This window comes from Pseudophryne corroboree, chromosome 4, assembly GCF_028390025.1.
Source record: "Pseudophryne corroboree isolate aPseCor3 chromosome 4, aPseCor3.hap2, whole genome shotgun sequence".
Classification (NCBI taxonomy): Eukaryota; Metazoa; Chordata; class Amphibia; order Anura; family Myobatrachidae; genus Pseudophryne; species Pseudophryne corroboree.
This window is the reverse complement of record NC_086447.1, coordinates 480969759-480984610: the sequence shown is the minus strand read 5'-3', so window position 1 is coordinate 480984610 and position 14852 is coordinate 480969759.

Sequence of the window (14852 nt, the reverse complement as noted above, 5' to 3'; positions counted from 1 at the left end):
AAAGGTTTAATAAAACATTAAAAAGTATGTTAAAAAGGTTGTTGATAGAGATGGGAAAAACTGGGATTGTTTGTTGCCCTACTTGTTAATGGCCATCAGAGAAGTTCCTCAGTCCTCTACGGGGTTTTCTCCATTTGATTTGTTGTATGGTAGATACCCCAGAGGACTGTTGGACATTGCCAAAGAGACGTGGGAAGGACAGCCCACTCCTTATAGAAGTGTTATTGAACATGTAACACAAATGCAGGATAGGATTGCAGCCGTGGTACCTATTGTCAGAGAGCACATGGAACAGGCCCAAAGTACTCAACAGAGGGTATATAACTGGAGTGCCAAGATACGGGAATTTGGCTCCTGGAGATAGAGTTCTTGTTTTGTTACCCACTGTGGAAAGCAAGTTCCTAGCTAAATGGCAGGGTCCATTTGAGATTAGGGAAAAAGTGAATGAGGTTAATTACAAAGTATACCAACCGGGAAAGAGAAAACCCAAATAAATCTACCATGTTAACTTAATCAAACCCTGGAAAGATAGGTTATCTCTGTCAGCAGCGCCTTGCCCTTCGGAGTCTTCACCTCGGTTGCTTCCTGCAGTAAAGGTGTCAGAGACATTATCAGCTGATCAGAACAATCAGGTTAAAGAATTTCTCATCCAAAATAGGGAGATATTTTCAGAGCTGCCTGGCCGAACGGCCATAATAAAACATGACATTGTCACAGTACCAGGGGTCAGGTTCAATTTAAAGCCATATAGGATTCCTAAAGCTCAGCGAGAAGCTGTTTCTAAGGAAGTTAAGAACATGCTAGAACTTGGAGTCATAGAGGAATCTAACAGTGAGTGGTCCAGTCCCATAGTTCTCATCCCGAAGCCAGACGGTAGCATACGCTTCTGTAATGACTTTTGTAAGTTAAATGAGGTGTCCAAATTTGACGCATACCCCATGCCCCGTGTGGATGAGCTTATAGAAAGGATGGGAACAGCCAGGTTTCTCATCACGTTGGACCTGAGCAAAGGTTACTGGCAAATACCTTTGACTGATAGCGCAAAAGAAAAAACAGCCGTTTCAGTTCTGGAGGGGCTATACCAGTATAAAATGTTACCCTTTGGGTTGCATGGGGCTCCAGCAACCTTTCAACGGGCGATGGATGAAATTTTGAGGCCCCATAGAAAATATGCAGCTGCCTATTTGGATGATGTGGTAATTCCCAGTACGGACTGGGGGTCCCACTTGGTTAAAGTAAAAGCAGTACTGGACTCAATCGGAGAAGCAGGGTTAACTGCTAACCCAAAGAAGTGCTGCCTCACAATGGAGGAGGTCAAATACTTGGGCTTCACCATAGGCAGAGGTCTGATCAGGCCCCAACTGAATAAAATTGATGCTATTCAAAACTGACCTCGTCCAGTGAATAAAAAATGGGTAAGGGCATTTTTGGGAATAACTGGGTACTATAGACGATTTATTCCTAATTTTGCGACCACAGCAGTACCGTTGTCAGACCTTACCAAAGGGAAGCAGTCAAATATGGTGAAATGGAACCCTGATGCAGAAAAAGCGTTCCAAGAGTTAAGTGTCTTTGTGTTCACAACCTGTATTGATAACACCAGATTTTTAAAAGAATTTGTTGTACAGACGGATGCCTAAGAGGTAGGCATAGGGGCCGTGTTGTCCCAAACCAGAGATGGGGACGAACACCCTATAATTTATTTGAGTAGGAAACTCAATGAGCATGAAACAAGGTATGCCATTGTGGAAAAGGAGGCTTTGGCCATTAAGTGGGCATTAGATACCTTGAGATATTACCTCTTGGGAAGACAGTTCAGACTAGTGACAGATCACGCTCCTTTAAAATGGATGTATGTAAATAGAGGTCAGAATGCTCATGTAACTAGATGGTTTCTAGCGTTGCAAGATTTGAAGTTTACTTTCGAACATAGACCGGGTACACAATTGGCCAACGCAGATGCACTGTCCCGCATCTTCTATTTGGGGGCTACAAGTGTTCCGGCCCCTAGGTCGAAACAGGGGAGGGGGATATGTGACAAGAACACTGGAATAGTGTTTGAGGGCAGGTATGTTTGTCCCAGGTTCTTGTCTTACATGTTTTAGAAAATGAAAATTTCTAGAAAAATGTTTTGTTTTGTTAGAACCTTTTCAGTTTGCTGGAAAAGCTGGATAAGGGCCCTGAGAGAGAGAGAGGGCAAGTTCCGGCTACTGGGCCCAGTTCGGATCTTTGGCCTCACAGAGGGCTAATCAGGGCTTTCAGCTGTGCAAGAGCCTTTATAGGGCTGCTAGCCTGATTAGTGTATGCAGACTACCTGGGAAGACTGCAGAATCTCTGTGAGAAGGACATGCTTTCTTATACAAGTGAGCCATACAGTATTGACTGGAAATTCTGTGTTTTTGTTTAGAGACAGTTAGGAACGTCTTCTGTTTAGTTAGTGCTGGACAGGCAAGGTATTTTCTTTTGATGTTTGTTTTATTTTCTGTTTAATAAAACTGGTTGCGGCCAGTTGCACCACAAACTGGACTTGTATGATTTCTCAGCTGCTGCTTGCTGCCATCTACCCCAGGAAACGGCGCCCTGTTCCCCTACAGTGTTACAGTATATATATATATATACATACATACATACATACATACATACATACATACAGTACAGTACCTCCCAAAATGACCCGCTCCAAGAGTGACAGATTGCTCTGCTCCTGAACTTCCCTCTTAATTTATGATTGCCATCACCTGTGCTGAAACACCTTTCTTATCCATTAACCTGTTCAAAACATTTGCCGGCCATCATAAGTTAAAAGTCAAGGAGAAGAGCATTTTGTCCCTCCTGGAGAGGGTCACGTTGGAAAGTATGCAGTACGTACACATATACGGGTTGGGTATGTGTTTCCGCCGATGGGTATTCTGGCGGTCAGCATACTGACCACGGGATACCGGCGGAGGAATGCCGGGGGTGGGGGGAGGTCAAGTGCAACAAGCCCTTGTGGGCTCAGCTCTATGGGGGTCGTGGACCCCCACAAGTGGGAATAGTCCCTGCTAGACAGCATACTGACTGTAGGGATTGTGAGGGAGCGAGATGTAGGTGCCAGTAATGTGACCAGCGGTCAGGTGACCGCGGGTCACATAACTACATCCCACATACACATACATATATGGCACACACACACACACACACACACACACACACACACACACACACACACACACACACACACACATTCATACAAATATATACAAACTTTAAACTTACATATACATATATTGCAACCCTTTCCATACAGATAAAGGAGAATTGGTGTAGAGCTCGTTTGTCAGCTTGTCCGAGAACCGTTTTTGTGCTAGCCTGATTTATTTAGTCAGAGAGTTCCTAGTTCGGTTGTATAGTGCTCTGTCACGGCTGCTATAGGTCTCCTCTTTGGCACAATGAAGTTGCCTGAGCTGGGCGTTGAACAAGAGCTTGTTGTTGTTGTAAATGCGGTAAGTCTTGGTAGGTGTACACATGTCCTCACAGTAGCTGATGTAGGATGTGACAGTGTCTGTCAGGTCGTTCAGGTCGGTTGCCAAGGCTTCGAAGACCTCCCATTCCGTGCAGTCGAACCAGGCCTGGAACTTCATCTTATCCTCGTTGGTCCATTTCTTAACAGTCTTGACAGGCTTAACCGCTGTCAGCTTCTGTGTATAGGTAGGGAGTAGGTGGATGAGGCAGTGGTCAGATAGGCCGAGTGCAGCATGTGGGATATACTTGAAGGCAGACTTGAGGGTAGTGTAGCAGTGGTCAAGGGTTCACCCTTCCCTAATAAGACACGTGACTTGTTGTGTGTACTTAGGTAGCTCCTTGCTCAGGTTAGTTCTGTTGAAGTTGCCAAGCATATGGAATAGAATGGGTTGCAGTTGATACTTAGCATTAGAGATGAGTGGTTCGGTTCCTCGGGATCCGAACCCCCCCGAACTTCACCCATTTTACACGTTTCCGAGGCAGCCTCGGATCTTCCCGCCTTGCTCGGTTAACCAGAATGCGCCCGAACGTCATCATCCCACTGTCGGATTCTCGCGAGATTCGTATTCTATATAAGGAGCCGCGCGTCGCCGCCATTTTCACTCGTGCATTGGAGATTTAACAGAGAGGACGTGGCAGCGTTCTCTCCCTGAAAAGCTTCGTAATCTGTGCTCAGTGTGCTGCAAATAATCTGTGCTCAGTGTGCTGAAAATATCTACGTTCTCTGCCTGAAAATGCTCTATATCTGTGCTCAGTGTGCTGCAAATATCTGATCAGTGTGCTGCATTGTGGGGACTGGGGACCACCAGTATAAGTATATACATGATGTGGCCATTCACTGGTACCTGGTGACAGAACGTATACTGGATTCCCCCACAATGTAACTTTATATCTGTCATCTATATACATGATGTGGTCAATCACTGGTACCTGGTGACAGAACGTATACTGGATTCCCCCACAATGTAATTTTATATCTGTCACCTATATACATGATGTGGTCATTCACTGGTACCTGGTGACAGAACGTATTCTGGATTCCCTCACGATGTAACTTTATATCTGTCACCTATATACATGATGTGGTCATTCGCTGGTACCTGGTGACAGAACGTATACTGGATTCCCCCACAATGTAACTTTATATCTGTCATCTATATAATAATTATAGTAGTACAGTACAGTAGGCCATTGCTGTATCTTGCAGCTCTGTGTCACTGCAAGTATCCATTCCATATCTGTGCGGCATTTTTGTGAGCAGTATATATAGTATCACAGTGCAGCATTTTGGTGACTAACAGTATACAGTTGTACAGTAGGCCATTGCTTTATCTTGCAGCTCTGTGTCACTGCAAGTATCCATTCCATATCTGTGCAGCATTTTTGTGAGCAGTATATATAGTATTACAGTGCAGCATTTTGGTGACCCAACAGTATATAGTTGTGTACAGTAGGCCATTGCTGTATCTTGCAGCTCTGTGTCACTGCAAGTATCCATCCATTCCATTTTCTTCCAGTGATTTGGACCAATAATACCATGGATTCGAACAAATAATTCCAGTGATTTTGTCATTTTCTTCCAGTGATTTGGACCAATAACACCATTGATTAGAACGAATAATTCCAGTGATTTTGTCATTTTCTTCCAGTGATTTGGACCAATAATACCATTGATTAGAACAAATAATTCCTGTGATATTGAGGTGTTTGTGTCGCTTAGCTTAGCCGTCCAGCGACCACAGTGCACCTCTTTTTCTCTTTTCTTTGCATCATGTGCTGTTTGGGGCTAATTTTTTTCAAGTGCCATCCTGTCTGACACTGCAGTGCCACTCCTAGATGGGCCAGGTGTGTCACACCTCGCGGGCAGCGGCGGCCGCGCTTGCCTCTGCGGGTGTCCTGGATGGCCTGGCGCCTCTCTCCTCCGGCGGTCTCGGGTGTCCGGCGTCGGGTCGGCGGGTCTCTCCGGCGGCTTCCCGGAGCGAGGGCGCCGCCATGTTGACTGGGACTAGGTAGGCGGAGCGGGGCTGACATCATCTGCCCGCTCCGCCAATCAGGCAAAGGCGGGAGGTTTAAAGCCAGACGCCGAGCAGAGATCCGGCGCCTGTGTATCATCAATTCTGCCTGTCAGAAACCGTGATCTCCAGAGCTCCCTTGTCCCTGTTACCGCTGTGCTTCCAAGCATATCTGTGTTTCCAGCATCTCAGCGTTCCCGAGCACCTCCGTGCCTCCCAGCACCTCCGTGCCTCCAAGCGCCCGAGCGCCATCACGCACCTCCGTGCCTCCAAGCGCCCGAGCGCCATCACGCACCTCCGTGCCTCCAAGAGCCCGAGCGCCATCACGCACCTCCGTGCCTCCAAGCGCCCGAGCGCCTCTACGCACCTCCGTGCCTCCAAGCGCCCGAGTGCCAACACGCACCTCCGTGCCTCTAAGCGCCCGAGCGCCATCACGCACCTCCGTGCCTCCAAGCGCCCGAGCGCCATCACGCACCTCCGTGCCTCCAAGCGCCCGAGCGCCATCACGCACCTCCGTGCCTCCAAGCGCCCGAGCGCCATCACGCACCTCCGTGCCTCCGAGCGCCTCTACGCACCTCTGTGCCTCCCAGCACCTCCGTGCCTCCAAGCGCCCGAGCGCCAACACGCACCTCCGTGCCTCTAAGCGCCCGAGCGCCAACACGCACCTCTGTGCCTCAGCACCCGAGCGCCTCTACGCACCTCTGTGCCTCCAGCACCTCAGTGCCTCAGTACCTCAGCGTCTCTGTGCCTTCAGCACCTCAATATCACCAGCACCTCTGCACCTCAGCACTCAGCACTTTTACAAGTCTTGTTTTCCAGGAGACCTTCAAGCATTCCTCCGTGCTTCCTGCTTACCGTCTTCATCCTGTATGAGGAAGACCTACATCCGGCCATCTCTACTGCGACCCAGTAGCGGTTCCTCTTCCCGGTCACCGGAAGAAGCCCCGAGTCCACAACACCCTCCGACCAGGTCAGTGATAGTATACACAGGCCACATGGACCTGGGGAATTGGAACCCAGAAGCGAGTGCCATCCAAGATCTGGTTTCCCGTGTTCAGAGTCAGGAAGCGGCGCAAAACCAGGTGATGCGGTATCTCCAAGAACTATCCGGCAGGCTGGATCAAATTCAGGTTTCCCTGGCTTCAGTAGTTCCGGTTCCAGCTCCGGTACCCACTCCGGTAGTCGCCCCCGTTAATGCTCACGCAGTGTCCGGAACCAGGTCACGCCTTCAGCTTCCCACTCCCTCTCGCTACAACGGCAACCCGAAGAATTGCCGTGGTTTTCTTAACCAGTGCGAGGTACAGTTTGAACTCCTCGCGCACAACTTTCCCACGGATCGATCCAAAGTAGCATACATTATTTCCTTGCTTGAGGGCTCAGCGCTGGAATGGGTGTCTCCGTTATGGGAGCGATCTGATCCTTTGGTTTCCAGCTACACCAATTTCATCTCATCTTTCCGCAGGATCTTTGATGAGCCTGGCAGAACGACCGCTGCCTCTTCAGATCTTCTCCGAGTTCGACAAGGCTCCCGTTCAGTGGGTCAGTATGTGATTCATTTTCAGACCATAGCCTCCGAATTGCGCTGGGATAATGATGCCTTACGGGCCGCTTTCTGGAACGGGCTGTCCGACCGTCTTAAAGACTAATTGATTACAAGAGATTTGCCAGATTCTTTGGAACAGTTGATCTCGCTCTGTGTGAAAGTGGATCTCCGCATGCAGGAACGAGTTGGCGAACGTTCTCGGTCTCATCGATGCAGATTCCGGGCTCCTCCGTCTAAACAATCGGTTACGACAGCTCCAGACGAACCCATGCAGATTAATCGGTCTCGACTGTCTCCAGAGGAGCGACAGCATTGGCGTGAGAATAGACTTTGCCTCTACTGTGGAGCCGCGGATCACTTTCTCAAGTCTTGCAAGGTTCGCCCGGGAAACGGGCAGTCCTAGCCTGTTCCGGGGAAGTCAAGCTGGGTGTGGTTTCTCAATCTTCTCCAGAAGTGGACTGTTTACTCTCAGTATCTTTGTCTACTGAAACAGAAGTCAAAACTGTTATGGCTCTTTTGGATTCAGGAGCTGCGGGGAATTTTATTTCTCTCCCCTGCGCCCAGAGTTTGGGCTTGAAGTTACAGTTGGTCGAACGACCTATTACGATAACAGCTATTAACGGTGTTCAAATTCCTAACGCCTTGATTACGAGTCAGTCTGAGTCAATTCAGCTACAAGTGGGAGCTTTGCATCGAGAACAACTGAAGTTTCTGGTTATTCAGGAGATGTCTCATGATCTCGTTTTGGGTCTTCCCTGGCTCAGGCTTCACAACCCTCATGTCGACTGGGGGTCGACACAAATAATTTCTTGGAGTCCTTTCTGTCGATTGAATTGTCTTACTCCTGTCGTTCCACTCCATGCATCGGCCAAGTTGGACGTGGAGTCAGTTCCTGAGGCTTATCGATAATTTTTAGATGTCTTCTCGGAACAGGCGGCTGATAAATTACCTCCGCATAGGGCCTGGGACTGTAGTATTGAGCTCATTCCTGGGAAAATGCCGCCCCGAGGTCGCACTTATCCTTTGTCAGTTCCAGAGACACAAGCTATGTCAGAGTACATTAAGTCGAATTTGCAGAAGGGGTTCATCCGTCCCTCCACTTCCCCAGCGGGAGCTGGCTTCTTCTTTGTAAAAAAAAAAAGATGGAGGCCTGAGACCATGTATTGACTATCGTGGTTTAAATGAAGTCACCATTAAGAACAAGTATCCTCTGCCGCTCATCACAGAGCTTTTCGATAGAGTGCGTGGAGCTCGAGTATTTACTAAGCTTGACTTAAGGGGAGCATACAATCTGATACGTATTCGACAAGGAGATGAGTGGAAGACGGCTTTCAATACTAGAGATGGGCATTACGAGTACCTGGTAATGCCATTTGGCCTCAGCAACGCCCCCGCCGTCTTTCAGGGATTCATTAATGAAGTCTTTCGGGACATGTTGTTGTATCTGAATGTAGTAGTCTATTTGGATGACATTCTGATTTTTTCAAAGAATCTTTCTGAGCACCGACTACAAGTTAAGGAAGTACTCCTTCGGTCAGAGGCGGATTGGCCATAGGGTCTACAGGGAAGATTCCCGGTGGGCTGGCGCACCCGCGGGGCCTGTTTTGTTTGAGGACATGTGGTCCTTTTTACAGACATAATGAATAAGATGCAAAATAATTTGCATATATGAGAATGACTTTGCCACTTAGCCTGCGATTGCAGATGATCTAGTGTATGCTCTGTCTGCCTGCTTGGCTGACATATATGATTGAGTGAATAGTGATTGGGATACAGTTGGTGTAATAAGCAAGAAAATATATATTTCTAAAGAATGATATAGTTTCTTAAATTCTGAAGGTGCTCATAATACATAATTTTATTTCTTTTTAACTTCCCCCTTGATGCTGGACATGCCCACTATCTGGAAAGTCTTGGGGGGAGGGTGCTGCTGCCATGGCCCATGGCTAGACCTTACACCTCTGGTGATGCCCATGTGGGGCCACTAGTACAAATTTTTCCAGGGCTGCTTTTTGTTCCCAATCCGCCCCTGCCTTCGGTTGCGCGAGAATCATCTTTATGGCAAAATCTCCAAGTGCACCTTTGAGGTTCCTTCTATTTCATTTTTGGGCTACATTATTTCTGGAACTGAATTGCGTATGGATCCGGAGAAACTCTCGGCCATCCGAGATTGGACTCAACCTCTTTCCTTGAAAGCAGTGCAACGATTTCTAGGATTCGCAAATTATTATCGGAAATTTATAAGAGGTTTTTCTACTATCGTGGCACCTATTACGGCTCTGACTAAGAAAGGGGCTGACCCAAGCAATTGGCCTTCTGAAGCAGTAGCGGCGTTCAAACAGCTGAAGACAGCCTTTATATCCGCTCCCGTACTTCAGCAGCCAGATTTCCTAAAACCATTCTTTCTGGAGGTTGATGCTTCCACGGTAGGCATAGGTGCTGTACTTTCGCAGTACGCCTCAGATGGGAAGTTGCATCCGTGTGGGTTTCATTCTCGCAAGTTCTCCCCTGCTGAATTAAATTACACCATTGGAGACAAAGAGCTACTGGCAATTAAATCTGCATTAGAAGAATGGAGATATCTTCTGGAGGGTGCTAAACACTTAATTACAATTTTTACGGATCACAAGAATTTACTGTATCTAAAGACGGCCCAATGTTTGAATCCCCGTCAGGCAAGATGGGCGCTCTTCTTTGCCAGATTTTCCTTTGTTATCAAGTATCGGGCTGGAACTCTTAATACCAAGGCGGATGCCCTATCCCGTTCAGTGATGGCTTCGGATGAGGAGAATACAATGGAGAAGGCATTAATCCTTAGTCCCATCTCTATTTCTGCAGCTCCCACTAGGTTGGGCCCTCCTCCTGGAAGAATGTCGGTACCAGTTAAATTTCGACCGAAACTGTTGCAGTGGGCTCACACTTCTAAGTTTTCTGGTCATCCGGGAGTTCAGAAAATGTGGGAATTTCTGCGAAGATCATACTGGTGGGACACTATGAAAAAAGATGTTCAAGAGTATGTCAATTCGTGTCCTCAATGTGCTCAGCACAAAACTCCACGTCTGCCGCCTGCGGGTTTGTTGCATCCTTTATCCATTCCAAAAAGGCCTTGGACTCATATCTCGATGGACTTTGTTACTGAATTACCTCTCTCTAAGGGTCATAACACCATTTGGGTGATCATTGACCGATTCTCTAAGATGGCACATTTTGTTCCGTTGACCGGATTACCATCCGCTTCCAAGTTGGCCCTGTTATTTATCCAGGAGCATTTCCGCCTGCACGGGTTACCTCTGGAAATAGTCTCAGATCGGGGAGTACAGTTTACAGCAAGATTCTGGAGAGCCCTCTGTTCGACTCTACAAATTAAACTCAAGTTCTCTTCTGCTTACCATCCACAGACTAATGGGCAAACTGAACGCGTCAATCAGGATCTAGAGACTTTTGTCCGTGTTTACCTTTCCCCTTCTCAAGATAACTGGGTGGAGTTGTTGCCTTGGGCTGAGTTTGCCCACAACCATCTATATCATTCTTCAACTGGTGAGTCTCCATTCTTTATTAATTATGGATTTCATCCCCAAGTTCCGGAGTTGCCCATTTGTCCTCCAGAAGAAGTTCCTGCTGCAGCTTCAACTCTCCGACATTTCACCCAAATCTGGAGTCGAGTTCATGCCAATCTTAAGAGAGTTTCCGGTCGCTATAAATTCTTTGCGGATAGGAAGCGACGAGCAGCTCCTCAATATAAGGTTGGTGACAAGGTATGGCTCTCTACCCGCAATCTTCGTTTGAAAGTACCTACTATGAAATTTGCCCCAAGGTTCATTGGTCCTTTCTCAGTGCTGCAAGTCTTAAACCCAGTCGTTTGCAAATTGGAGTTGCCTTCCCACCTTCGAATTCCAAACTCCTTCCACGTCTCTCTCCTCCGCCCACTCATTCTGAATCGGTTCCACTCAGCGTCTCCTAGGCCAACTACTATAGTGTCTGAAGCTGGGACAGAATTTGAAATCAAAGCTATTCTTGACTCTCGTTATCTTCATAAAAAACTACAGTACTTGGTAGAGTGCAAAGGTTATGGTCCTGAAGAGAGAAGTTGGATCAATGCTACTGAGGTAATGGCTCCCCGACTGGTTCGGATCTTCCATTCCAGACATCCAACTAAGCCCGGAAAGTGTCCAGGGGCCACTCCTGGAGGAGGGGGTACTGTCACACCTCACGGGCAGCGGCGGCCGCGCTTGCCTCTGCGGGTGTCCTGGATGGCCTGGCGCCTCTCTCCTCCGGCGGTCTCGGGTGTCCGGCGTCGGGTCGGCGGGTCTCTCCGGTGGCTTCCCGGAACGAGGGCGCCGCCATGTTGACTGGGACTAGGTAGGCGGAGCGGGGCTGACGTCATCTGCCCGCTCCGCCAATCAGGCAAAGGCGGGAGGTTTAAAGCCAGACGCCGAGCAGAGATCCGGCGCCTGTGTATCATCAATTCTGCCTGTCAGAAACCGTGATCTCCAGAGCTCCCTTGTCCCTGTTACCGCTGTGCTTCCAAGCATATCTGTGTTTCCAGCATCTCAGCGTTCTCGAGCACCTCCGTGCCTCCCAGCACCTCCGTGCCTCCAAGCGCCCGAGCGCCATCACGCACCTCCGTGCCTCCAAGCGCCTGAGCGCCATCACGCACCTCCGTGCCTCCAAGCGCCCGAGCGCCATCACGCACCTCCGTGCCTCCAAGTGCCCGAGCGCCATCACGCACCTCCGTGCCTCCAAGCGCCCGAGCGCCATCACACACCTCCATGCCTCCAAGCGCCCGAGCGCCATCACGCACCTCCGTGCCTCCAAGCGCCCGAGCGCCTCTACGCACCTCTGTGCCTCCCAGCACCTCCGTGCCTCCAAGCGCCCGAGCGCCAACACGCACCTCCGTGCCTCAGCGCCCGAGCGCCTCTACACACCTCTGTGCCTCCAGCACCTCAGTGCCTCAGCACCTCAGTACCTCAGCGTCACTGTGCCTTCAGCACCTCAATATCACCAGCACCTCTGTACCTCAGCACTCAGCACTTTTACAAGTCTTGTTTTCCAGGAGACCTTCAAGCATTCCTCCGTGCTTCCTGCTTACCGTCTTCATCCTGTATGAGGAAGACCTACATCCGGCCATCTCTACTGCGACCCAGTAGCGGTTCATCTTCCCGGTCACCGGAAGAAGCCCCGAGTCCACAACACCCTCCGACCAGGTCAGTGATAAGGTGTTTGTGCCGCCCTCTTGGGTCGTTTTGCTTAGTCATCCAGTGACCTCGGTGCAAATTTTAGGACTAAAAATAGTATTGTGAGGTGTTCAGAATAGACTGGAAATGAGTGGAAATTGTGGTTATTGAGGTTAATAATACTATAGGATCAAAATTACCCCCAAATTCTATGATTTAAGCTGTTTTTGAGGGTTTTTTTGAAAAAAACACCCGAATCCAAAACACATCCGAATCCGCCAAAAAAAATTTCAGGGAGGTTTTTCCAAAACGCGTCCGAATCCAAAACACGGCCGCGGAACCGAATCCAAAACCAAAACACAAAACCCGAAAAATGTCCGGTGCACATCTCTACTTAGCATCTCCAGGTGAGGACTACATGATTTGCCAAGGATTTTGACATTGGTGCACCATCTGTCATTGATGTAGAAGCAGATGCTAGTACCCTTAATTTTTCCTGAGAGAACCTCGGAGCGATCGGCCTTGAAGAGACCGAAGCCCGGCAGATACATCGGGTCATCCGCAATATGGTCGTCCAGCCACATCTCTGTAAAGCATAGAATGGACGACCCTGTAATGCCTGACCCTGCGCTGCCCAAAAGGAGGGACAGTTCGTTGAACTTATTTGCAAGTGAGCACACGTTCGAGAGCAGGATCGCGGGAAGTGCAGACCGATGCCCTCGCTGCCGCCGCCACCTCACTAGGGCATCTGCGCGGCAGCCTTTCCTATGAGCCCAGGTCCTTCTACTAGGGCCGACATGAGGGCCTCTATCATCCTCTTTCTGGGGCTGCCGATCCACCCGCCAGTCACTGCCCGGGCTGCGGGGGGCCGCGGCCACTCGGTCATCCACTTCAGCTTCCACGACGTCTGCATCCCTGCCACTGTTAGGGTCTCCTGCCCTGTGCTGCCACGTCGTCATGGCAACCGGGAGACAAGTGCTAGCGGAGTAACCTGAGCGCAGCTGATACTCCGGTTCGGGTCTTTTGCTGTGCAGTGGTTACAGGCTCTGTGCACGGCAGGGGATCCGGTGCTGGTTTTTGTGCTCACAGTCTGTGAGGTCTGAGTGGGGCGTGGACAGCACCTGCTTTATAAACCCTCTTCTCAGGTTAAGCAGATGCTGCTGAATCTTTGTTGGTTAGTTAGTTCCTGAAAGTTAGCCAGTACTGTGTAGCTTTGTATTTGTTGTTGCTTACTGCAAATAGGCCTGGGGATTTGGTACTACACTCTGCCAATCCGGACCTAGCAGTAAGACTGGAGTCAGTCGTTTAACTTGCTGGGGTTCTTTTGCTACTCTGTGAACTTAGCAAGTTTGCAGCTGTATTCTCAGACTTGCCTGCCTAAATCCTGTCTCACTGTGCAAGGTGTTCAGGTGTCAGTTTAGTGGCAGTAAGCTGAACCTGTGCACTGCAAGTGAGGATTAGGATTGTGGAGACTCTCCTTGTGTCTATCATTCCATCTCTGACCAAGGAGTTTACTGCCACACCCGTTGGTAACCCTTTAGGGTTTTGCTGTTGCCCTTAGCAACAGCATTTCGGGTTCTCTACGTATTAAAACACAACATCTTGCTTTTTCCATCTGAGCATTCCTAATAATAGGGAGACACCCAGTTTCTTAGCCTCTGGGCTTCTCTGTTCACTTTGTGTTTATTTTGTTACCCTATCACCTTCTGTGTACGTAATGTCATATTCCCCAGTCTGTCTGTGAGTTCATTTGTTTTGCATCCCTATCCGTTCAGACACCAGTACATTCCTGCAGGCACTGGTGTGCATAACAGTTCAGACACCAGTACATTCCTGCAGGCACTGGTGTGCATAACAGCCACACAGGGCATCGAGGGCTGCAAGGGCTGCTGATCCACCTGCTGATGAGCCCGAATGTGGTGTAAGCACCACGGGAGCACTCCAATTTAGGAGGGCTTCCCTGCTGTATTTGGTCACTGGTGGGGTAGACGAGAGCAGGGGAAAACAAGGGGAAACAGGTATTTTGGCTGAGCTGCGTAGCTCTGAGGCAGCCATCTGCGGCGCCATCTTGGATTGTAATCGCTATAATCTTTGTTGCTGTAACCTATTGCTGCTCTTTAATCCAATGGGTATAGTTGAAACAAGTGATAAATAAAATAACTTTGCTTTTTCTGTTGCTGACTTAGTCAATTATTCCAGGATAAAGCAGGTTTGTGGAAAGGTGTTAGAATCCAATTCCTATTGTGTAGGTATGAAAAATCTCAGTGTGAGTGGCCTTTTAAGATGTCTTGTGGGGGTAGTGATAACATGTGTCTTGGGGAATGGCTGGGATCCTGCAATGTGAAATGAACAGTGACCCTTCAGCAATTCAGAGCCTGAATATACTGTATATTAGTTGATTAATGCAAGAAGTCAGAGCTATTTGTTGCTCAGAGAAAAGGGGTGAATGACGTCTAAGTGAGGGGCTGGATGGAGCCAAAGATAGGTTGTAGTCCACAATACCTTGTCTGGGATGTCCAATGCAGAGTACAGTAGATTCCAAACTGAATGACTACTCAGTGGAGAGATGCAGAGATTTCAATCCAGTGTGTATCACAGCGCAGGAATGCAATCTGTTGGTTT